The sequence below is a fragment of the Perognathus longimembris genome, chromosome 5 (assembly GCF_023159225.1).
Source record: "Perognathus longimembris pacificus isolate PPM17 chromosome 5, ASM2315922v1, whole genome shotgun sequence".
NCBI lineage: Eukaryota > Metazoa > Chordata > Mammalia > Rodentia > Heteromyidae > Perognathus > Perognathus longimembris.
Window position 1 is genome coordinate 61,007,349 of NC_063165.1, and position 22,851 is coordinate 61,030,199.

The 22,851-nt window shown below is 42.9% G+C and overlaps 1 long non-coding RNA gene across 1 annotated transcript; it reads right to left on the minus strand.

Moving 5' to 3' along the window:
* Window positions 1-1,112: 1,112 nt before the first annotated feature.
* On the minus strand, window positions 1,113-8,668 carry LOC125351322. Its single transcript, XR_007210930.1, has 3 exons — window positions 8,658-8,668; window positions 8,036-8,040; window positions 1,113-1,192 (listed from the first exon to the last, which is right to left on the minus strand). It is a non-coding gene; the product is annotated as an uncharacterized LOC125351322 (long non-coding RNA).
* Window positions 8,669-22,851: the final 14,183 nt, after the last annotated feature.

The following is a 22,851-nucleotide window of genomic DNA, read 5'->3' on the forward strand; positions in this document are numbered from 1 at the left end:
GCCCAGCAACCATTCTCTTTTTGCTGGGATGTAGTTGTTACCAGTTTTATGCTATCATGAATGTGGTTGCTATAAACATTCATTTTTTTTCCTTTTTTGACAGTACTAGGGGTTAAACTCAGGATCTCACACTCAGTTTACTTGCTAAACTGGCACTCAACCACTTGAGCCATGTCTGCCTTTTGCTGGTTATTTTGGAGACAAAGTCTCATGGACTTTTCTACCTAAGCTGGCTTTGAATATTGATCCTCTGGATCTCAGTTCCTTGAGTAGCTAGAATTACATGTGTGAGCCACTGGTACCAAGCAACATTCTTTTTTTTTTCTTTTTTCCAGTCCTGGAGCTTGGACTCAGGGCCTCAGCACTGTCCCTGGCTTCTTTTTTTTTTTTTTTTTTTTTTTTTTTATTTTGCTCAAGGCTAGCACTCTGCCACTTGAGCCACAGCACCACTCTGGCCTTTTCTGTTTATGTGGTGCTGAAGAATGGAACCCAGGGCTTCATGCATGATAGGCAAGCACTCTACCACTAAGTTACATTCCTAGCCCCCATGCAACATTCTTGAACATGGCTTTTGGTAGATATATGCACATATTTTCCTTGGGTATTTGATTAGCAGTGGAATTTCTGGTTTGTAAGATCTCCAGGTACTTAGCCTCAGTAAACCTTGCAAGACATTTTTTGGGGATTTTTTTTTTTTTTTTTTTTTTTTTTTTTTTGCCAGTCATGGGGCTTGGACTCAGGGCCTGAGCACTGTCCCTGGCTTCTTTTTGCTCAAGGCTAGCACTCTACCACTTGAGCCACAGCGCCACTTCTGGCTGTTTTCTATATACGTGGTGCTGGGGAATTGAACCCTGGGCTTCATGTATATGAGGCAAGCACTCTTGCCACTAGGCCATATTCCCAGCCCCAAGACATTTTTTTGAAAGAAGCAAGTCAGTGTAGTAGTGGACTCATCGACAATGGTGGACATATATAGTGGTATATTATTATGTTTTTGTTTTGCCAGTCCTGAGGCTTAGTCTCAGGGCCTGAGTACTGTCCCTGGCTTCTTTTTTGTTCAAGGCTAGCACTCTACCACTTGAGCCACAGTGCCACTTCTGGCCTTTTCTATATATGTGGTGCTGAGGAATCAAACCCAGGGCTTTGTGTATAGGAGGCAAGCACTCTACCTCGAGGCCATATTCTAAGCCCCCTATTATGGTTTTTATTGATATATGATCATGGTTTTTATTAGTATTTCCCTGATACTTCTTGGCCATTTGAATACATTCTTTTGAGAAGTGAATTGGTATTTCATTCATCTTTAAAATTAATTAATTTATTAAGCACATATTAGCTACACGGGGGGGGGGGGGAGGGTGAATTTCAAAGCCATATGTTAAGGCTTTTAAAATATAATTCAACCTGGTACTGATGGATCACACCTCTAATCCTAGCTACTCAGGATACTGAGATATGAGCATCAAGGTTCAGCCTGGGCAGGAAAGTTTGTGTAACCCTTATCTCCAGTTAGCCACCAAAAAATCTAGAAGTGGAGGTGTAGCTCAAGTGGGAGAATGCTAGCCTTAAGTAGAAAAGGCTAAGGGTCAGCACCCAGGTCCTGGGTTCAAGTCCCAGGACTGGCACAGAAAAGAAAAGTAAAGAAACTTCCAGAGATAGAAATAGGAACATTGTCACACAGCTGTGGCAAAATTGAGTACCGGGGTACTCACACTGAGGATTGGCTTACTGTACTCCAAAACCTGTTGTCACCTTTCCCAGCCCTGGGAGATAGGCCCAGGCTGGGAGATGGGAGAGTGCTGGCCATGCAATCAGATCGAGAGCTTGGTGGTTGGGAGCTGTGGAGTAGGGTAGTCAAGCAGAGGAAACGAGGGTAACTGAGAAACTCTATGTGCCTTTCTTGGGAGAGAAGGAGCCCTTAAAAGAGGTTCTATGCTTATAGATCAAGGTCAGGGAAGACAAGCTCTGCAACTAAAGCCAGAAATGTGGAGTGAGTAAAGATGACAGAGCTAGAAGGCAAGAACAGTTGAAGATCTAGCAATTCCACTCACATATATACCAAAGGGAATTCAAAACATATGTATGCATTAAAAACTAGTACCAAAAGTTCACAGCTGCATTACTCATAATGGACTCCAAATCCAAACAACACAAATGTTTATCAACTGATGAATGAATAAAATACAGCCTATCTACATAAAAGAATATTATTCATCAATAAAAGGGAATGAATCACTGATACATGTGACAACATATTTTCAACATGTTCTCAATTACATAATTGAAAACATTAGGCTAAGTGAAAGAAATTAGGCAACAAATATCACAGATTGAATGACTCCAAATGTCCAGAATAGACAAATCTATAGAGATAAAGAGTAGACTGATGGTTGTGCAAGCATCAAGGAATTTACAAATTGAGGATTATAGAAAAAGAATGTGAAGGTTTCTTCCTGGGGTGGTGAAATTACTCTAAAATTGTGATGGTTGCATAATTTTGTAAATACATTAAAAAAAACTTTTGTACTATTAAAAAGTGGATGCAGGGCTGGGAATATGGCCTAGTGAGAAGAGTGCTTGCCTCATATACATGAAGCCCTGGGTTCAATTCCTCAGCAACACATATATAGAAAAAGACAGAAGTGCCACTGTGGCTCAAGTTGGCAGAGTGCTAGCCTTGAGCGAAAAGAAGCCGGGGATAGTGCTCAGGCCCTGAGTCCAAGCCCCAGGACTGGTAGAAAAAAAAACACAAAAAAAATCGTGAATGCATAGTATATGAATTGTGTCTCAATTAAGCTATTGTTAAGAGATAACCACAGCAAGCCATTCTATGCACTGACATGGGGTTTTAGATACAAAGAGACTTGTCGTGGTTAATGTAAGACCTCAGGAAACTCAGCCCCTGTACATTTTGATCTTGCAACTAATCAAAACCCATTTAGTTTACCCAAGTATATAGGAGAACTTGCCAAGAATAGCTCACAGAACTCAGGAGCATTTAGAATAAGCCTCACTGCAGATCATTTCTGAAAAGCTTATTCTGAATTTGAACTATTTTCATAATGATCGGATTTGAACTTCAGAAAATAAACAAAGTCCCACAGAGTCCAGGTGGGTGATTGACACAGCAGTAGACTTTTCATTTACAAAAAAAAAAAAAAAAGGTCATGGAAGGAAACCAGTTGATTCTTAGAGAAGAGGAACGGTGCCATGGGATCATTGTTGTTCTGTCTGGGCCCTGGTCCATTCATGGTGGAACAGGAAATACTGGGGAAAGCAAGGTGCACCTGATTGCCGAAAAGCTATTTTTCTTTCTATTTTATACATTCAAAGCAGTCTACCATGTCTTCTATTCTTTCCTCCTTTTCCTCATCCCTTCTCCTCCTTTTTCCTCTCTCTGTGTGTGGTAGTGGGGTTCAAACCCTCAGTTCAGACTGATGGCCTTGTGCTCTCTCTTGACATTTTTCCTCGAGGCTCTACCATTTAAGCCACACGCCCAGGTGGGGTGTAGCTTTTTTGTTAGTTAATTGGAGGCAAGAGTCTCTTGGATTTGTCTACCCCATCTGGCTTTGAACCACAATCCTCAGATCTCAGATTACAGGCATGAGCCACCAACTCTTGGCCAAAATTTATTGTCTTGACACTGACAAATAAACATGTTGATCTTCTGAGTTAAAAAGCAGATACAGTTTGGAGTGTGAGCTTTAACTCTTTTCTCTCCCTATACTGTATCCATTCCCCTTCTCTGCCCCCTCTTTGCTCCTTTGGCCAGTTATTTATAGACACCTGCTGTCTTCTTTTCTCTCTTTCCATTCCCTTCTGTATCTACAACCACATATCTGTCTCTCTAGAGTCGCCTTTCTATATATACTCTACTGTCTACCTGGATGTTTCCATTCTCTTTAACACCTTCACAGGGCCTTTCAGAGAAATCTATTCTAGAGGAAGGAAAAGGATCAATGTGTACTAAGTGACAGGTAGGCGCAAGCAGTTTGGTGAGCACAGTAGAAAGTCTATAGATAATGAGATTGTATTATATGTATTTTTTTTTTTTTTTTGCCAGTCTTGGGGCTTGGACTCAGGGCCTGACCAATGTCCCTGGCTTCTTTTTGCTCAAGGCTAGCACTCTGCCACTTGAGCCACAGCGCCACTTCTGGCCATTTTCTGTATATGTGGTGCTGGGGAATTGAACCCAGGGCTTCATGTATACGAGGCAAGCTCTCTTGCCACTAGGCCATATCCCCAGCTATATGTATGTTTTCTTAGTAGCTAGAAGAATTCTGAATATTTAAACCATAGAGAAACGATCAGTGCTTGAAAAGATAAATAGATCAATACTTGTCCCCAATAGATACATTGGAATATCAGGTGGCACCCCAGTATTAGAGCAATTTTAATGTAGCAATGAAAATTATTGAATTATATACTTGCAATAGCTAACATCTATTGTATATATATTATATCTCAATAAAACTGTCTTTTGGAAACAAAATACATAGCCAATTATGGCAAGTTTGAATCAAGAAAAGATTTTGATGTAATCAGGACTAAGGAGCCTGGCACAAATGTCTGTTTATTCAGAGGCGTTTTTTGTGTTTTTTTTTTTAAGACAGGGAAGCAATTGTTCATAGAGAAATCCATTCAGGAAATTCTAAGCAACCTTGTTAAACAGTAATGTTGGACTATATGTCTTACTGATGCCAACTGTTGCTTTGGAAGCAATGTTGGCTATTAACTCCATCCATTCAACAAAAGTCATAGAACACTTACTTATTTGCCAAGATTATTTGTCAGACTGGAGGGGGGATAATAAAAATGAAAGGTCACAGGATGGCCTTTGCCCTGCCAGCATTTCAAAATGTGTAGCTCCTTTTAGGAGTTTTGGCCCTTCTTTCTTTCTAGTTCTTATCTTTACTCTGGGACATGAGAGCCAAGATCTTCCATTCTACTTCCACATCTTCCTACTTGTTTCTTCTAAGTAATATTTCAAGCATATAGAGAGGTACAGAGCAAACATATGTAAGGAATACCTTTGTGCCAGTTAGTTTGAACTTTATATATTTTCTTCTAAAAATCCTACTCAAGTCTTAAAAAAAAAAAAAAGTAATGTGCAACTGGAAGTTTCTCCTTTTTTGTGTGTGCTGATCCTAGGGCTTGAACTCAGAGCCTGTTTGCTTTCCCTAAACTCTTAATTTTTTAAGAAAAAATGTTATTATAAAGGTGATATACAGAGGGGCTACAGTTATGTAGGCCAGATAATAAGTATATTTCTTTTTGGACAGTGTTATCCCCTCTAGACATTTTTTTTTGTCATTGTGGGGCTTGCACTCTAGTCCTGGGTGCTGTCCCTGAGCTCTTCAGCTCAAGGCTAGCACTCTACCACTTGAGCCACGGCACCACTTCCGTTTTTCTGGTGGTTAATTGGAGATAAGAGTCTCACAGACTTTCCTGCCCAGGCTGGCTTTGAACCGCGATCCTCAGATCTTAGCCTCCGGAGTAGCTAGAATTACAGGCGTGAGCCATCGGCACCTGGGCCCTCAACATTTTTTGCTCAAGGCTAGTGCTCTACCATGTGAGACACAGCATTTTCAGCTTTTTGGTAGTTAATTGGTGATAAGAGTCTCACGGACCTTCCTGTCTGGGCTGGCTTCAATCTGTAGTCCTCAGATCTCAGCCTCTTGAGTAACTACTATTATATGTGTGAGCTATCAGTGTCCAGCTTATTTTCTTTTGGGTGCCTGTATTGGGACTTGTCCCTAAGACCAGTACTCTGCCACTTGAGACACAGCTCCACTTTCAATTTCTTGGTAGTTAATTGGAGATAAGGATCTCACAGACTTTTCTGCTTAGGCTGGTTTTGTTGTTGTTTTGTTTTTTGCCAGTCGTGGGGCTTGGACTCAGGGCCTGAGCACTGTCCCTGGCTTCTTTTTGCTCAAGGCTAGCACTCTGCCACTTGAGCCACAGCACCACTTCTGGACATTTTCTGTATATGTGGTGCTGGGGAATTGAACCCAGGGCCTCATGTATACGAAGCAAGCACTCCTGCCACTAGGCCATATCGCCAGCCCCTTATTGATTCTTTTTTTTTTTTTGGCCAGTCCTGGGCCTTGGACTCAGGGCCTGAGCACTGTCCCTGGCTTCCTTTTGCTCAAGGCTAGCACTCTACCACTTGAGCCACAGCGCCACTTCTGGTCATGTTTTGTATATGTGGTGCTGGGGAATCGAACCCAGGGCTTCATGTATACGAGGCGAGCACTCTTGCCACTAGGCCATATCCCCAGCCCTCATTGATTCTTTATATAGTATTTTTAGTCTCATTTGAGTAACATCTGTCCTGATCTTAATTATTTCTTTCTATCTGCTAATTTTTACTAGATTGTTTTTCTAGGAACTTGAGATGCATCAAGAGGCTATTTGAGACCTCCCTCTTTTTGAATGTGGGTGTTCATGGCTATAAATTTGCTCTTAGAACTACCTTTTCTGTATCCCAAATGTTCAGTAGGTTATAGTTCCATATTTGTTAGGTTCTAGGAACTTTTAAATTCTTGTCCTCTTATTTCTGGTCACTTGACATTATATTGTTCCGTCTTGAGATTTTCTGAAGTTGCTCTTGTTGTTGTTGAATTATGGTTTAATTCTTTTGTGGTCTAACTGAATGCAGGGAATGATTTCAATTTTCTTGTATTTGCTTTATGCCCTAAAATATGATATATTTTGGAGAAAGTTGCTTGGATTGCTGAGTAGGATGTATATTGTTCAGATACTGGATGAAAAGCTCTGTAGAGGTCTATCAAGTTAATATTTTCTTTTTTTTTTTTTTTTGGCCAGCCCTGGGCCTTGGACTCAAGGCCTGAGCACGGTCCCTGGCTTCTTCCCGCTCAAGGCTAGCACTCTGCCACCTGAGCCACAGCGCCCCTTCTGGCCGTTTTCCATATATGTGGTGTTGGGGAATCGAACCGAGAGCTTCATGTGTAGGAGGCAAGCGCTCTTGCCACTAGGCCATATTCCCAGCCCTCAAGTTAATATTTTCTGTAGTATTATTTAGTGGGGTCTGGATGAGCTATCTATTGATGAGAATGGGGTACTGAGGTATCCATTATTTGTTATTGTTGTTATTATTATTATTTGTGTGTGTGTGTGCATGCATGTGCTTGTGTACCTGTGCTGGTCCTGGGGCTTGAATCCAAGGCCTAGGCACTGTCTCTAAGCTCTTTTGCTCAAGACTGGTACTCTACCACTTGAGCTACTACTGGATTTTTGTTGATTAACTGAAGGTAAGACTCTCATGGACTTTCTTGTCTGGGCTGGTTTTGTGATCCTCAGATCTTAGCTTCCTGAGTATCTAGGATTACAGATAGCCAGTCATTTCCAAAATTTTAATTTCTTTAGAATTTCTATATTTTAACTAAATTTATCTTTTATATCCTATATTAACTTTCTTATTTTGTTCATCTATTGAATCTCTCTCTCTCCCTCGTGTGTGTGTGTGTGTGTGTGTGTGTGTGTGTGTGTGTGTGTGTGTGTGTGTTTACTAGGGCATGAACTCAGGCCAGGGTCCTATCCCTTGGCTTTTTGCTCAAGGTTGATGCTCTACCACTTGAACCAGAAAACCCATTTTCTTTTGGACTATTTGGTGGTCAATTATAGATAAGAACCTTAGGATCTCAGCCTCCAGAACAGCTAGGATAACAGATATGGCCCACTGGTGCCTGGCCATGTCTCTGTCAGACTTCCAAGTAAAAAAAATATCAAAATCCTGGCTCTGTGTAGTTTCCCTCACTTAAACAAAATCATGTTAACCTTGCCCCACAAAGAGTGTGTAAGATCCCTTATTTATCTTTGTGTGAGTTTATTCCTCCTGTAGCTGAGTCATACATTGGTTGATATTCTGTTGTTTAAATATGGGCACGTGAAGTTAGCTACTATTAATATATTTGATGTTGGGAATTGTTAGGAGGAGAAATATCAATACAAGGAAGAAATATTCCTACATATTGCAGTCCTCACTTTTGCAACTAGCTATAAGGTCATAGACAGTTTCTATAACTACTTGAATCCATTAACCATTATGTTTCCTGTTTGCCCTCAGTAAGCACCTCAGCTGGTTATGGCTCCCTGACTGATGAGATGACTCATACTTGAATTCTTGAAGAGTCTGGTGTACTAGCAGTTGTGGCTGGACTGGGTTTGTTTTTTTTTATTAACATTAATCACAGGACATGGGAACACATACAATATGTTACAATGTGCTAGCAATCATGCCTTCTGACTAAGCCACCGAATGACTAAGAAACTATTTGAGTAAGTTTAGAACTTTTCCCACTCTTCTTACATATTCAAGGTGCTTATTGTCAATGTCATGTTTCTAATACTCGAAGTTAGTTTTAAAGGTTTTAAACTACCATTGCTAGGAACACCAATATCAAGGGTACATTGTGATTATTTTTATTGGTTTTTGAATACTTGATATAATCATATTTCTTATTTATGCTGTTCCTGGTGTTTGAACTCAGGGCCTGGGCATTGTCCCTGAGCATTTTTGCTAGATGCTAGTGTTGTATCACTTGAACCACAGCTCCATTTCTGGCTTTTTGGAGGTTAATTAAAGATCAGAGTCTCACAGACTTCCCTGCCTGGATTGGCATTTAACTACAAACATCAGATTTCAGCCTCCTGTGTAGTAGGTAGGATTGCAGATGCTTCCCTGCTTCAGCCTCCTGAGTTCTGGGATCACCACCCAACTCTTTACTATATAGTCTTACATTTACAATCCTGGCTCTCTATAATATAGTCTTTCATTTACCTTTTCCCCCTTATTTTTATTTTGTTTTATTTATTTTTGTGAGTGCCAGTACTAGGGCTTGAACTCTGGGCTTCAAGCTCTTGCTCAGCCTTTTTTGTCATGGCCAGTGTTTTGTTATGTCAGCCATACCTCCAGTTCAACCAGTTTTACTGGTTGACTGAATTTCACAAATTTTTCTGCTTCAAACCAATCAGCCTCCTGAGTAGCTAAAGTTATAGCATGAGACACAGATACCAACTATCCATCTCTCTTTATTTATTTATTTATTTGTTTGTTTGTTTTCTGTGGTTTAATCTCAGGGCTATGAGTTTGTGCAACTTGAGCAATTACTTTTAGCCTGGCTTTTGACTGGTTATTATTTTTCTTTTTTGGAGATGGATTCTCAGGACTTTTCTTTCCAGGTCTGGCTTTGAACCATCAGCCTCCATAACTCAGCTTTCAAAGTAGCGAGGACTACAGACATGAGCCAGGTCAAAATATGCTTATTAGGGCTGGGGATATAGCCTAGTGGCAAGAGTGCCTGCCTCGGATACACGAGGCCCTAGGTTCGATTCCCCAGCACCACATATACAAAAAATGGCCAGAAGCGGCGCTGTGGCTCAGGTGGCGGAGTGCTAGCCTTGAGCGGGAAGAAGCCAGGGACAGTGCTCAGGCCCTGAGTCCAAGGCCCAGGACTGGCCAAAAAAAAAAAAAAAAATATGCTTATTAAATGTTTTCAGGATTGTCATGATTTATACTTTTTACATTCAGAAATTGAACTTGACCTGCCATTGAATTTTTCACTTCATCACTTAAAAAATTCATCATTTACTCTTGTTTTTAACACTTGCCTTTCCCCATTTCATCAGTCTTTAAAGGGTTCAATTTAAAGTGCTTTGTACATGTCCAGTTAGTATGTTATAGTGTTCACAAACCCAAAACATGTTGCACTGATAATTCATTTTCTGAAAAAGTACTGAAAATTCTTATTTAAAATTCACTGGAAAATCTCAACATTTTTTTCCAGTAGCAGACAATATTATACTAAGCTTTAACTTTAGCTTTCAACATTAATTATTCCACTATAATAATCTAAATTGATCATCACACACCAGAAATAAAATGACCAAATCCTATCCAGTTCATAAATATCACATATTTTCTCTGTCCTTATTCATTTCAATGAAGCAGAAGATAGGCAGATTATGCATAATTTTTTCTAAATATTCTTAAGATGAACTTATGATTTTTATTTTATTCTGTTTCAGTATATTCAATTTGATGTGTGTGTGTGCGTGCATGCGCGCGCGCACACACACACACACACACACACACACACACACACAGAGTCCTGAGGCTCTAACTCAGGGCGTGAGTGTTGTCCCTGAGTTTCTTTTCTTTTTTTTTCTTGTTGTTTTAGAGGTGATATACAGCAAGGTTAACTTTACAAATATCCCGTGATAGGTGCATTTCGTTCCTTTTGCTTAGTGTCAGCTGTTCCCTTCTTCTCTCTCATTCCCTACCTCCCATCACTGCCCTTGAGTTGCTTACTTCACTTTCATCGATGTCCAGTGCATCTGATGGGCCCCTCTGCTGTACTTCTTCACCCTTTTCCACTGATTCTGTGCCCTCCTCCCAGCTTCCCTCAGATGTGCATGTGTATACACTATGAGATATAGAATACAGAGTCATCTAAAAAACAATTAAGACAAATTAAGAAGAGGACCTTTGTTTCCTTGTCTTTGGGGTTCTTTTCAGTTTGTATATTATTTTATATACATATAAAGAGGTGCTTGGGTATTACATTTTGGTGCTTTTCTCCTGAGACTATCCTCTTTCGGTCTCACTGTGTATGGGTATCTTGAGTCTTTGTCTTATCTCATTGCATTTTAAGTCTGATATCCACATATTATGGAGAATATGTGCAATTTGTCTCTCTGATCTTGCTTACCTCACTCAACATGATTTGTTCTAGTTCCATCCATTTCCCTGCAAATGACATTATTTTATCCTTTCTAATGGCAGTGTAAAATTCCATTGTAAATAGGTACCACATTTTTTGTATCCATTCATCTGTAGTGGGGCATCTGGGTTGTTTCCATATCTTGGCTATTGTCCCTGGGTTTGTTTTCTCAAGGCTAGTGATCTAGCACTTGAGTCATGGCTTCATTTCCAGCTTTTTGGTGGTTAATTGGGGATTTGGTGGGTTTTTGGAGACAGAGTCTCACCAACCTTCCTGCCTGGGCTGGCTTCACACCAGGGCCCTTAAATTTCAGTTTCCTGAGTAACTAGAATTACAAACAAGAGTCACCAGTGTCTGGCTTTAATTTGAGTTTTTTAAAACATAGGTTGAGAGCCCTAATTTAATTCTATGGATTGTGACCTGAATTTTGAAAGCCTCTTCCCCATGCTGGATTATATTCTTTTTTTTCTTTGTAAATGTTTAAGATCACTTATTTTTGTGTATCTATGTCCTCATTTTTAATTCTTCTGCTTGTGCTCACTGTTTTGTTTTGTTTTCTGCTCCTTATATGTGGTCTTTATTTTCCAGAGATATTCTGGAAATTCTGGGTATGTGTAATTTCATAGGTCATAACATGGTTTTCTTCTGCCTTCAAAGAAAAAAAAAGTTATTTTGATGAGGCAATAGCTTAGTGTTCTTTGATTTCCTCTTCAGTCTTCCTCTTACATAACATTTCAGAAAAAAGTCTCAGGATAATTCTTATCTTTAGATTGTAACTTTGAATCTCTGAAAGTTCCTTTTCTATTTGTAACTTGTAAGAATACTGACACAAAAAAAACTTAACTATCTAAAAAAGAGATATATTTAGAATGGTGGACAGATACTGTTTTGAATGATCTGTTACTATATATCAAACCACCCAGATTTGATGGCATTATTCAACAACCATTGTGTTATGGTTCTGTGGGCCAGTCTGCTAGAGGAGGATGAATCACTGGAGTTTCTTGTCAGTCCTATGTCTGACCCTGGTTGGGATTATCTTTTGTTGGGCTCAGAGGTATTTATTAGCTAGAGTGCTTTTGTGGGCTTTTCCAAATGGCCATGTGTCCTAACAGGTTAATGACTGGACTCTGCTTTTTTTTTTTTTAAACCAGTCTTGGGCCTTGAACTCAGGGCCTGGGCCTGACCTTCGTTTGCTCAAGGCTAGTGCTCTACCATCTGAACCACAGTGCCACTTCCAGCCTTTTCTGTTTATGTGATACTGCGGAATTGAGCCCAGAGCTTCATGCTTGCAAGGTAAGCACTCTACCACTAAGGCACCTTCTCAGCCATACTGTTTTTTAAATTTCACAAACTATTTATTGAGCCTTTAGCTTATGTGATACACACAGCTAAGCACTGAAGATAAAATGAGAGAAGGGGTTGGGAATATGGCCTAGTGGTAGAGTGCTTGCCTCGTATACATGAAGCCCTGGGTTTGATTCCTTAGCACCACTTATATAGAAAAGGCCAGAAGTGGCACTATGCCATGCTAAGCTCTACACATCCTTCTGTGTAGAGATCCTGGGCCTATCTGCCTCTTCCGTGTGGTCCCCTATCACTCTCACGAATATCCTCTGGCCAGTAGGAATTACAGCGGAAGCGAGGTCCACGGGCAGCCTCGGTCAGCGTGTGGTTGCGAGAATGCCCTCCCCCCTCCCTATACTCGCCTAGGAAGCCGGGTTAGCATGGACACCTGGAGAAGCATTCTGTTTATTCAGGAGAGGGGCTAACAGTCTTATAGAAGTAATGACAAGCAAAGGAGAGGGACTGACCAGGTGCTAACGATAGGCTAATGAGCATGTCCATCACGGTGATGTCACGGAACTTCTCACAGAGGCCCAGCCTCTTGGCTTGGCCTGGCGCCATCACGACACACGTGCTCACCGCCAAGAGGCAGGGGCTGGTTTGGCTGCCTCTTTTGGTTTTGGAATTGGAAGGAGGTGGGACTACTGGCGAGCAGCCAGCCGTCCCCTACATCTCCCTCTTTTTTGTTTTTTAAATTAGCCGGAGATGCTGTAAACATATGGCATATGTAGGCATGAGGCAAATACTGACATAAGATATATATGGGGCCTCTTCCACAAAAGGGTAAGTGAAGGGGCCATCCATTTGGCTCAGACCAGAGAAATTGGACTCCTTAGCCCGTTTCCGCGCTACTCAAGATAAATGCAGACATCATTCCTCTTTGGCGGTGAGGTAGAAGCAGGTTTAAATTCTGGCGACTCTGGTAGTCCACAGCAGCTGATAACTTAACACATGTAGTTCGTAAAACATTTTTTTCACAAACATTGAAGGCAAGGCACTAAACCCTTCTGCTTACTTTTTAAACATTCTTATCAAAAACATTGAAGTAAGGTGTCAAAACCCTCAGCTCCTATTTCCCTCCAACGGGACCCCCTAAGATAAGCAGCAGGGGGAGAGCAAAAGGAGAAACACGGTGCAAAACTTGTCTTTAGTTTTCGTGCAAAGCTGCAGGCGACGCTGCCACAGCAAAACATTGCGCCAAGGGAGATGCTCAAGGAAGAGTCTAGAAAGCAAGCAAGGAAGGGAAGCTGGCTGCCTCCTACCACTACTGCTGTTGTATGCAGGCAGGCTCCCCATATTCTCTTGGAAGAGCAGAAGAAATCCAGTACGGTCCTTGTTTTCTTAGAGAGAACAAGAAGAAGACATTTCTCCAGAGTGAGTGCTCCGGGCTTAATTTCCCAATCTGGAAAGGCACATACAAGGCTCCTTCCCGCACTGTTTTGGGAAGATTTGAAATTTCTTTTTTTGTGTAAATTTAAGGTATTTAATGTAATCATAGCTATCCTTAACTAGTCATGGGGGCTGCTCCCCCCTTTTTTGTTTTTTGTTTTTGTTTTTAAATGACACAGGAGGGCACCAGGCTGGGAGTATGGGTGAAGGTCATTTCTTCTGAAACTACTTCCTGCTGAAAGGGGGTGAAGTATTCAGGGGCCCCTGATTTGACATATGGCCTGGTACCATCCAGTGTGGTTGGCAAAAGTCCTTATCGTTACCACGAGAGTGGCCATCAGGGCCAATGGGTGTCATGGTCTCCTCTGGCCAGCCCCTGTAGCTTGGCACAGTAGTGTAGAAAGATGATGGCCTTGAACCGCAAGTTCCCAGGTGGTGACCTCAGCGAGAGATGTTATTCTGTTAAAAGACTTTTGAAAGGATCAAGCAAAAGACTGACAAGTTCTCAGAGTTAGTTAACATGAATGACATAGAACATACCCTGGGCACAAGCCAGAAAAGTTCCATTCAGAACATAACCCCAATTGTGGTCAATTACAAGGAAGGAGGAATAACTGAAGGAAGTGTTTAGGGACAGAGAACCGGTCTGGAGTAGCCAGTCAGAGGCTAAAATAAATACATATACATATATACAACTGGCAGAAAAAAGGAAAATGGACAGGTAACTATTCCTTTTGACCTCCCGGCTCTGATTAGTTTTGAAAGGGCAAGAAAAGGCAACTCCATTTAGGATGTGACACCATTCTCCTCTTACTCCTCTCCATATCCCTGTTTCCTGGACTGGCTGAGGCCCAGGAGTTCCGGCGCTTGTTGCTGGGATGGCATGCTCCTATCCGCATTCACGGGGTTTGAACTCAGGGCCTGAATGTTGTCCCTGAGTACTTCTGCTCGAGGCTAGTCCTCTACCACTTGCGCCACGGTGCCGCTTTCAGCATTTTGCTGGTTCTCTTGAGCCAAGCTCCCAGTCTGGCTCTTTGCTGGTTAATTGGGAGATGAAGTTTTAGAGAGATTTTCTTTTGCCTGGGCTGGCTTTAAACTGTATCTGAGGAGTTTTAGTCATTAGCCCTTTTTATGTCCAATTAGCAACGAGGAAAGCAACAGGAATAGCCCATCTGTAGCTTGTTGAGAACTGACCAAAAACCACTTGTCAAAGTTTTGCTGTAACACTTAGAGAACATGAGATCTATGTGCCATCAATTTAAATCATACCATTTGATCTTACTGGCAGGTGGAAGAGAACACAGATAAATGACAATCGAGGGTAAAGGGTTAAAACAATGTGAAAGTCTCAGCTTTAGCAGTGGCTGTGTCTTCCATCTCAAATTAGCAGGCCAGCAGGAGAGATGAGTTGTACCCAGGTAGGGCTGTGGTAGGATCTCAGAGACACCTCCTGCAAGATTGCCTGCAAAATTCTGCACAGACTGGTTAAAGATATTTAGAATCCCCCAGCATTTCCTGGTTGGTTGCTCTGAGTATTTTTTGGCTTTTGGAGGCTGATGCCCTTTTGGTTTAAGCAGGGTGATGACTTTAAGAGATTTCCCTAGTTACAAAATCCCAAGATAACTCTGGTTGTTTAAATTTCCATCTAGGAATGTATTTTAAGCCTTTGTCTCAGCCTTATTTGCATCCAAAAGACTCTGAACTCAAATAACAATTTTTTTCTTAATGTAGGAATCACAATTACAAATTTAGAAACACTTATCCATTTAGCTTTCCAACAAATTAGTGAGAAACATTAGCTTGCTTTGCCATTTTTCTTTCTTTCTACATACAGGGATAATGAGAATTTACTTTTATCCCCACTAGTTAATTATACATACTTTAAAATACTTGCCTGATTATATGTAACTTAAGATAGGAGTCTTACTTATTGCATCACAGTATTCACACAGAATTTAGTACCTGAATCATTAGACTGATATCCAAAATAATTGTGACAAAAGTACCTTCAACCATGTTTACCAGAATTTATAAACACAAGAGATTTGGCCTTAGCATCTCGCCTTTTCAATATCTCTAAATTGCAAGAGTAGCACAGGAATCAAATCACATCAGACAAACAAACTTTCCAATCATCAAGAAAAACTCTTTCAATTTTTTTAGTATCTCTGAAGTGGTAGTTTTAGAAAATCCAATCAAATTACTTATTGCTGTATCAGAACCATTTGTTTGCCCCCCAAATACTCCATTTGAGTTGGAGATCTGGGGCTTTTTCTTTTTTTTTTTTTTTTTTTTTGGCCAGTCCTGGGCCTTGGACTCAGGGCCTGAGCACTGTCCCTGGCTTCTTCCCGCTCAAGGCTAGCACTCCGCCACTTGAGCCACAGCGCCGCTTCTGGCCGTTTTCTGTATATGTGGTGCTGGGGAATCGAACCTAGGGCCTCGTGTATCCGAGGCAGGCACTCTTGCCACTAGGCTATATCCCCAGCCCTGGGGCTTTTTCTTGTTATAACTCCGCCTGTAAGCTGCACAGGAAAGTTTAACACAGAGCTAGCAGGGCACAGACCGCAGGCTCACAGCGGGATGCCTTTGTTGTGAAGCTGCTAGGAGCCTGCCAGCCACAGTGAATCCAACACCACCTGCCCTCCGCCTCCTATCACAGCTCCTCCAGCTCCAGGGCCGTGGCCGGAGCAGCTCTTAGGAAAAATCTCTGAACTGGCCATGTAAGTTTTCTGGAATTCCAGTGGCAAAATGATATTATTTTGCTCACATATTAGAACCACGTGATCAGTAAAGAGCAAAAAACCTTTCCAACAAAGCAAAACGTTCACAGATCCAACCTTACAGACCGTCCGCAGGGATTCAGACAGGCTGCTAGCCCCGCCCAGCCTCTAGGAATTGGGCACGCCCACCAGCAAGGGTGGGGGTGGGGGGGAGGCCATCCAGACTTATCAAGCACTGATAACAAAAATCTAAGACCCTGTCTCTTTTTCCAACAGATATTGTTGTGCCAAGTCGCAAGACCACCACCAAGTAGACCACCGAGACTCAGACATTCCAAAATGCAAAAGAAAGGCAAGGCTTTATTTAAGCAAGCTGCAACTTGGGCCTCGTCCTACCCACCGACACAGCAGAGGTTAGGAGGCAGCCTCGAGTTGTGATTACACAGGGCTTATAAAGGAAAAGAACAAAGTTACAACAATCAGGTGTTCAAGCAAGCAAGATTAGGACACAGGTACAAATCTGATTGGCTCAGGGTTCTATTCTAGGGATGGTCAGAGTTAAGCATTCCCAGCGGTTAGAGTTCTAGACCGATGGGGCCCTAATGGGCTTGTCCTGGGTTTGCTCACAGGGCCTGCTTATCTCAGGTTTGCGTGGTAAAGTGGGGTTCACGTGGTAAAATGGGGCCTGACTTCAAAGTCTGGCACTTCAATATATAGTCCAATCCAGTAAATTTGGGGCCGGCTTTAGGGGTAGGGGAGAGCGCGGACCAGCCCTAAAACGGCGCGCGTGAAACTCCTCGCCACTTGTTGCCGCTGCCCAGGGCGCCTCCTAGGGAGGGGCGCTGGCTGGTCGGCTGCCCTGGGCCCCGCGTCCCTAGAACTCAGCGCGCACAGTCGCCGCCGCTGCACTCTAGCGGCCCCAGAAGCAGAAAGGGAAAGGGGGGGGGGGCTGGAGTGAGGGCTAGCTGCTCCAGGTGCTCCGCGTGCCTCCTCACCTCCATGCCAGCCATGCCCCAAGCATTGTCGGGGACTTGCCCCCCTGCAGTTCCTGCCGCGGAATTTGCACCGCCTGCCTTGGGCCCCGTGCCCCTGGAGCCCAGCGTGCGCAGCCGCCGCCATTAGCAAATCGGGGCTCGGAAACCCCGGGGGGGGGGCGGTCCTGGCCCAATGGCAGCCAGTGTTTCGTGTGCTGTTTCCTCCGCCTTTTGCGCTTCTCTACTGCACAGCAGCCATGGCGAGTTTCCCGCGGGATGCGCCAAGCCATGCTGTCCCGCGCCGGGAGACCCGTGTGCCCATCTCCCAGGGCAGCAGAAATCCCTCGGCCCTTGGCCTGAATATCCCAAAAGTCCAATCCAGTCCCTTGGAACACGAATCGATTCTGCCCCACTGCCTTAGCTGCCTGATAGGGGAACCAACATGCCCCGAAGAACCCACTCCAATTTCCTGAGGGCTACCGATAGTTCCAGACTTTGCTTCCTGTGGGCTTCCACTCCACCCCACATTTGGGCAGCCATTTTGCCGGGCTAAGCTCTACACCTCCTTCTGTGTAGAGAACTTGGGCCCTATTTCCCCCTTCCGTGGTCCCCTATTGCTCTCACACATATCCTCTGGCCAGTAGGAATTACAGCGGAAGCAAGGTCCACGGGCAGCCTCGGGCAGCGTGTGGTTGTGAGAATGCCCTCCCCCCTCCCTATACTCGCCTAGGAAGCTGGGTTAGCACGGACACCTTGGAGAAGCTTCAAAGAGCGTTCTGTTTATTCAGGGGAGGGGCTAACAGTCTTATACCAGTAATGACGCGTGAAGGAGAGGGACTGACCAGGTGCTAACGATAGGCTACTGAGCAAGTCCATCATGGTGATGTCACGGAACTTCCCGCAGAGGCTCGGCCTGGCGCCATCACGACACACATGCTCGCCGCCGAGAGGCAGGGGCTGGTTTGGCTGCCTCTTTTGGTTTTGGAATTGGAAGGAGGTGGGACTACTGGCTAGCAGCCAGCCGTCCCCTACAGCGTTGTGGCTCAAGTGGCAGAGTGCTAGCCTTGAGCAAAAAGAAGCCAGGGATGTGCTCAGACCCTGAGTTCAAGACCCAGAACAGACAAAAAAAAAAAAAAAAAAAAAGAGAGAAGTGATATGATATCTTCCAGGAGCTGTCTTATAAAGGAAGGAGTTTGCAAATGATCAAATAATGCTATAATTTTCCTTTATTCCTCCCCTTCTTTGTTTGGTGCCAATCCTGGGACTTGAACTCAGGGCCTGGGTACTATCCTCAAACTTTTTTCCTCAAGGCTAGCACTTGGAACCACAGTGCCACTTGCAGCTTTTTTTTGTAGTTCAGTGTAGGTAAGAGTCTCCCAGACTGTCCTGCCCAGGTTGGCTTTGAACTGCAATTCTCAGAACTTAGCCTCCTTGAGTAAGTAGAACTATAGACATTAGTCAGCAGTGCTGACTAATTCAAATCTTTCTAAACTGTGCTCAGTTTTTTCATTTCTCTTGCACTGTTTTGGGGTGTTTGGGGCTTTGTTCTGAATATTTCTGAGTAAATGCCTTGAAATTTGGGTTTCTGCTTTGATTCTCCTCCTCCTCCCCTTCCTACTCCTCCTTTCTTCTTCTTCTTCTTCTTCTTCCTTTTTTAGTCAGTCACTTGAACTCAGGGCCTGGGTGCTGTTCTTGAGCTTTTGTGCTCTAGGCTAGAAATCTAGTACTTTGAGCCACCGTGCCATTTGTGGTTTTCTGCTGGTTAATTGGAGATAAGAGCTTCACAGACTTTTCTGCTCGGGCTGGCTTTGAACCATGATCCCCTGTTCTCAGCCTCCTGAGTAGCTAGGATTACAGACATGAGCCACTGATGTCTAGCTTGGATTATTCTTGTTTGTTTAGGAATCTGTCCAGATATTTTTGTTGTTGCTGCTTTTCTTGAATCTTGGTTCATTTATTCACCTCTAAAGCATTACAGGTGTACTATAAATTAGGTACCAGGCTGGATATAGAATTTAGATATGGCCTCTGCCTTCAGCGTCATGTGGAAGAGCAGGGTCACTGATACGAGTCAGTTCAGCCTTGTAGTTATAGCATTACCATTCACTAGTGGAGCTTTGTTTGATGAGTTACATATTCCTTTGTCCTCTTTGTCCTTTTGAGGATGGTAGTTCTACCTCACACACAATTGTACAACTAGTACAGTGCCTGCAATATGGTGGTGTACATACTGTGTATTTGTTTCCTCTGAGTAAATAACTCAATGGGAAATTTGCGTGCAAGTCAATACTTCTGAAACAGCACAAAAATGTTCAGAAGAAAATGTGTGTGTTAGGTGCTTTGTGAATAGAGGCAGAAATTAGTCTGGCCTGTTATTTGGAAGGGTTTCCTGTGGAATAGCATCTTGCCTTGGGTGTTTAGTGAGGAAGGGTTATGGAGCTGCTAGCAGGAATTTTAAATTGAAGGAGAGAGACCAAGACATATTCAAGACTATGAGACCATTTTCCATTTGAAGACATGGGAAAAATTGCTGGTTTCATAATCTATAATTAATAATTCATGAAAAAAAAACAAAGTCATTCCAGATGCTAGAGCTTCAGAAGACTGAGTATACATGCTATGTATCAGCAGTTGTCAAAGAGGTAGGTTGGTATGAGATATTTATATACATCACTTACCGGTAGGGGTTGAAAAGGATTGAGAAACTTTATTGTAATAGAAAAGACAGAGGCTGAGATCTCAGTATCAGTCTGAAGCTAGCCCAGGCAGGAAAGTCCATGAGACTCTTATCTCCAATTAAGCACCAGAAAACCTTAAATGGCACTGTGGCTCAAAGTGCTAGAGTACTAGCCTTGAGGAAAGCTCAGGAACAGCCCTCAGGACACACACACTACATACCACACACACACACACACACACACACACACACACACACACACACTATCATGGGATGAGAGGAAATGTTCCCCATGTATCAAAGCCACAGCCAGGTATTCAGTAATGGTAACTTCTGCAGATTTTCTCAGGGCCCTACCCCATACCTCAGCGCTCACTGTTTCCAGGCACCCAACCTCCTTTCACTGAAGCACCTGCGACTCTGCTTGAGGGCCTGAACCTAGCCACTGCTTGTGATGGGCCCTGGCTTAAGGCAGGCTGGAAATGCAAAGAAGGTAATGGCCCAGGAGCAGCTTTTTCAACCAATGATAAATGGGCACTTCATCTACTCAGTGACACAAGCTCATTCTACACATTTCTCTAACAAGCCCTAGTACATTATGACTCAGTTGCTCTCTATGGTGGCCCTCTCATTAAAGCACCCACACTATTTTCTTGCCCCTCCCATCCTCATTCCCCACATCCCATACTAGTGATCACTTCATAGACTCCTTTCACTCAACCCTTTTTATAATAGTCTGCTTGGCAGGAACTAAATTAGAGGCAGTAGCAATCCTTCCCTCCCTCAGTAGCTACTCTGTGTAGACAGTGTATTGGCACTGCTGTCACTGCTCCCTGCTCCTAGAACTTCTGGATTCTTCAAATATTTAAAAAATTAATGGAGTTGAATGTTGGTGGCTCATTCCTGTAATCCTAGCTACTTGGAAGCTGAGATCTGAAGATTGAAGTTAAAAGCAAGGTTAGCTAGACAAATCTAGAGAGGCTCTTATCTCCAACCAGCTAGCAATATGCAGGAACTTGAAGTGTGGCTCAAGTCCTTCAGCAAAAAAGCTAAGGGAGAGGTAGAGGCTCTGAGTTCAGGCCCTAGTACTGGTGCACACACACACAGACGCACACACACACACACACACATACACACACACAAATTAACGGAAAATTCTTTCCCAGGTCCTACCAAAGGTATTATTTTTGTTTCTTTCTTTCTTTTTTTCTTTTTTTTTTTTTTTGGCCAGTCCTGGGTCTTGGACTCGGCCTGAGCACTGTCCCTGGCTTCTTTTTTTGCTCAAGGCTAGCACTCTGCCACTTGAGCCACAGCTCCACTTCTGGCCATTTTCTATATATGTGGTGCTGGGGAATCGAACTCAGGGCTTCATGTATATAAGGCAAGCACTCTTGCCACTAGGCCATATTCCCAGCCCCTATTTTTGTTTCTTCCTACTACTTTTTAATCTTTATGACTGTCTAAGCTTGGTATAACCATAGGTAAAACCTGGTATTTCAGGATTCATGTTTCCATTCAGCTCCTTACTAAGTCTTCAAAATTAGCATGAAGGGCTGGGCATCATGGAGTATACCTGTAATCATATCATTTGAGAGGCTAAGGTAGGAGGACACATAGCAAGATCATGTTTCAAACCTGGACACACATGTGCACATATATGCAAATCAATTCAATGGCTGCATTATTACTTCTGTTGGAGGGCACCATAATGATTTATTTTATCTATCAATTTGATGAGGATGTCCAAATATTTGGCTACACATCCTTCTTGGTGTTCCTGAGTAAGATTAACACTGAAATCAGTAGAACAAGGAGATCAGAATTGTCCTGTCTAATGTTAAGAGGTGCTATCCAATCCTCTGAAGAACTAAATACAAGAAAAAGGAGGACACTGCCCCAAATTAGATAGAATTCCTCTGCCTATACTCCCTTCAGATGGATATACTGGCTTTTTGCTGCCCTGAAATATCAGTCTTGGGCTTTGAGCTGCAGGCTTTCTGGCTGCAATGGCACCGTCAGCTTTCTTGGGCTCAGCTCACTGATCACTCTGCGGATCTTGGGCCTAGCCAATCTCTATAACCACATAAGGTCATTCTTTTTAATAAATTTCTTCATACATACACGACACACATTCATTCAGTTTATCTGGGCAATCTTAACTAAAACAGATATATAGGTTGTCTGGCATTGCAGATAGTCTTTATGCCTATCATTCCTTCTTATTTCTTCCCCCCCCCCACTCCCATTAGCTGTGGGACTTGAACTCAGGGCCTGTATTTGAGCTCTTTTGCTTAAGGATAGTGCTCTACCACCTTGCGCCACAGTGCCACTTCAGGTTTTCTTATGGTTAATTGGAGATAAGAGTCTTACTTTCCTACTTGGGCTGGCTTCAAACCTGGATCTTCAGATCTCAGCCTCCTGATAGCTATGATTAAAGGTGTGAGCCACCAGTCCCTGGCTTCTTACTGAATTTTATTTACCTTAAATGAGCAGTAGTTGAACACATACAGATTACAAATATTTTCCTCCCTTTGCAATGATAACCACTGTTAGTATTTTCCTGTTCATCCTTCAAGAGGTAAACCAGGCCTTCCTGCATATCATATACATATTATTACACTATACAAAGTGTCCAATACTCTATCATTTAGTGACATACCTTCACATTTATCACTTTTTTTTGTCCATCATGGAGCTTGAGCCCAGGGCCTGAAGGCTGTCCCTGAGCTCTTTTGCTTAAGGCTAGCAGTCTATCACTTTGAGCCATAGAGCCACTTCTGGTTTTCTCTTTGTTAATCGGAGGTAACAGTTTCACAGGGCTGGGAATGTGTCTTAGTGGTAGAGTGTTTGTCTGGCATGCCCAAAGCCCTGAGTTTGATTCCTCAGTACCACATATAAACAGAAAAAGTCAGAAGTGGTGCTGTGGCTCAAGTGGTAGAGTGCTAGCCTTGAGCAAAAGAAGCTCAAGGACAGTGCCCAGGCCCTGAGTTCATGCCCCA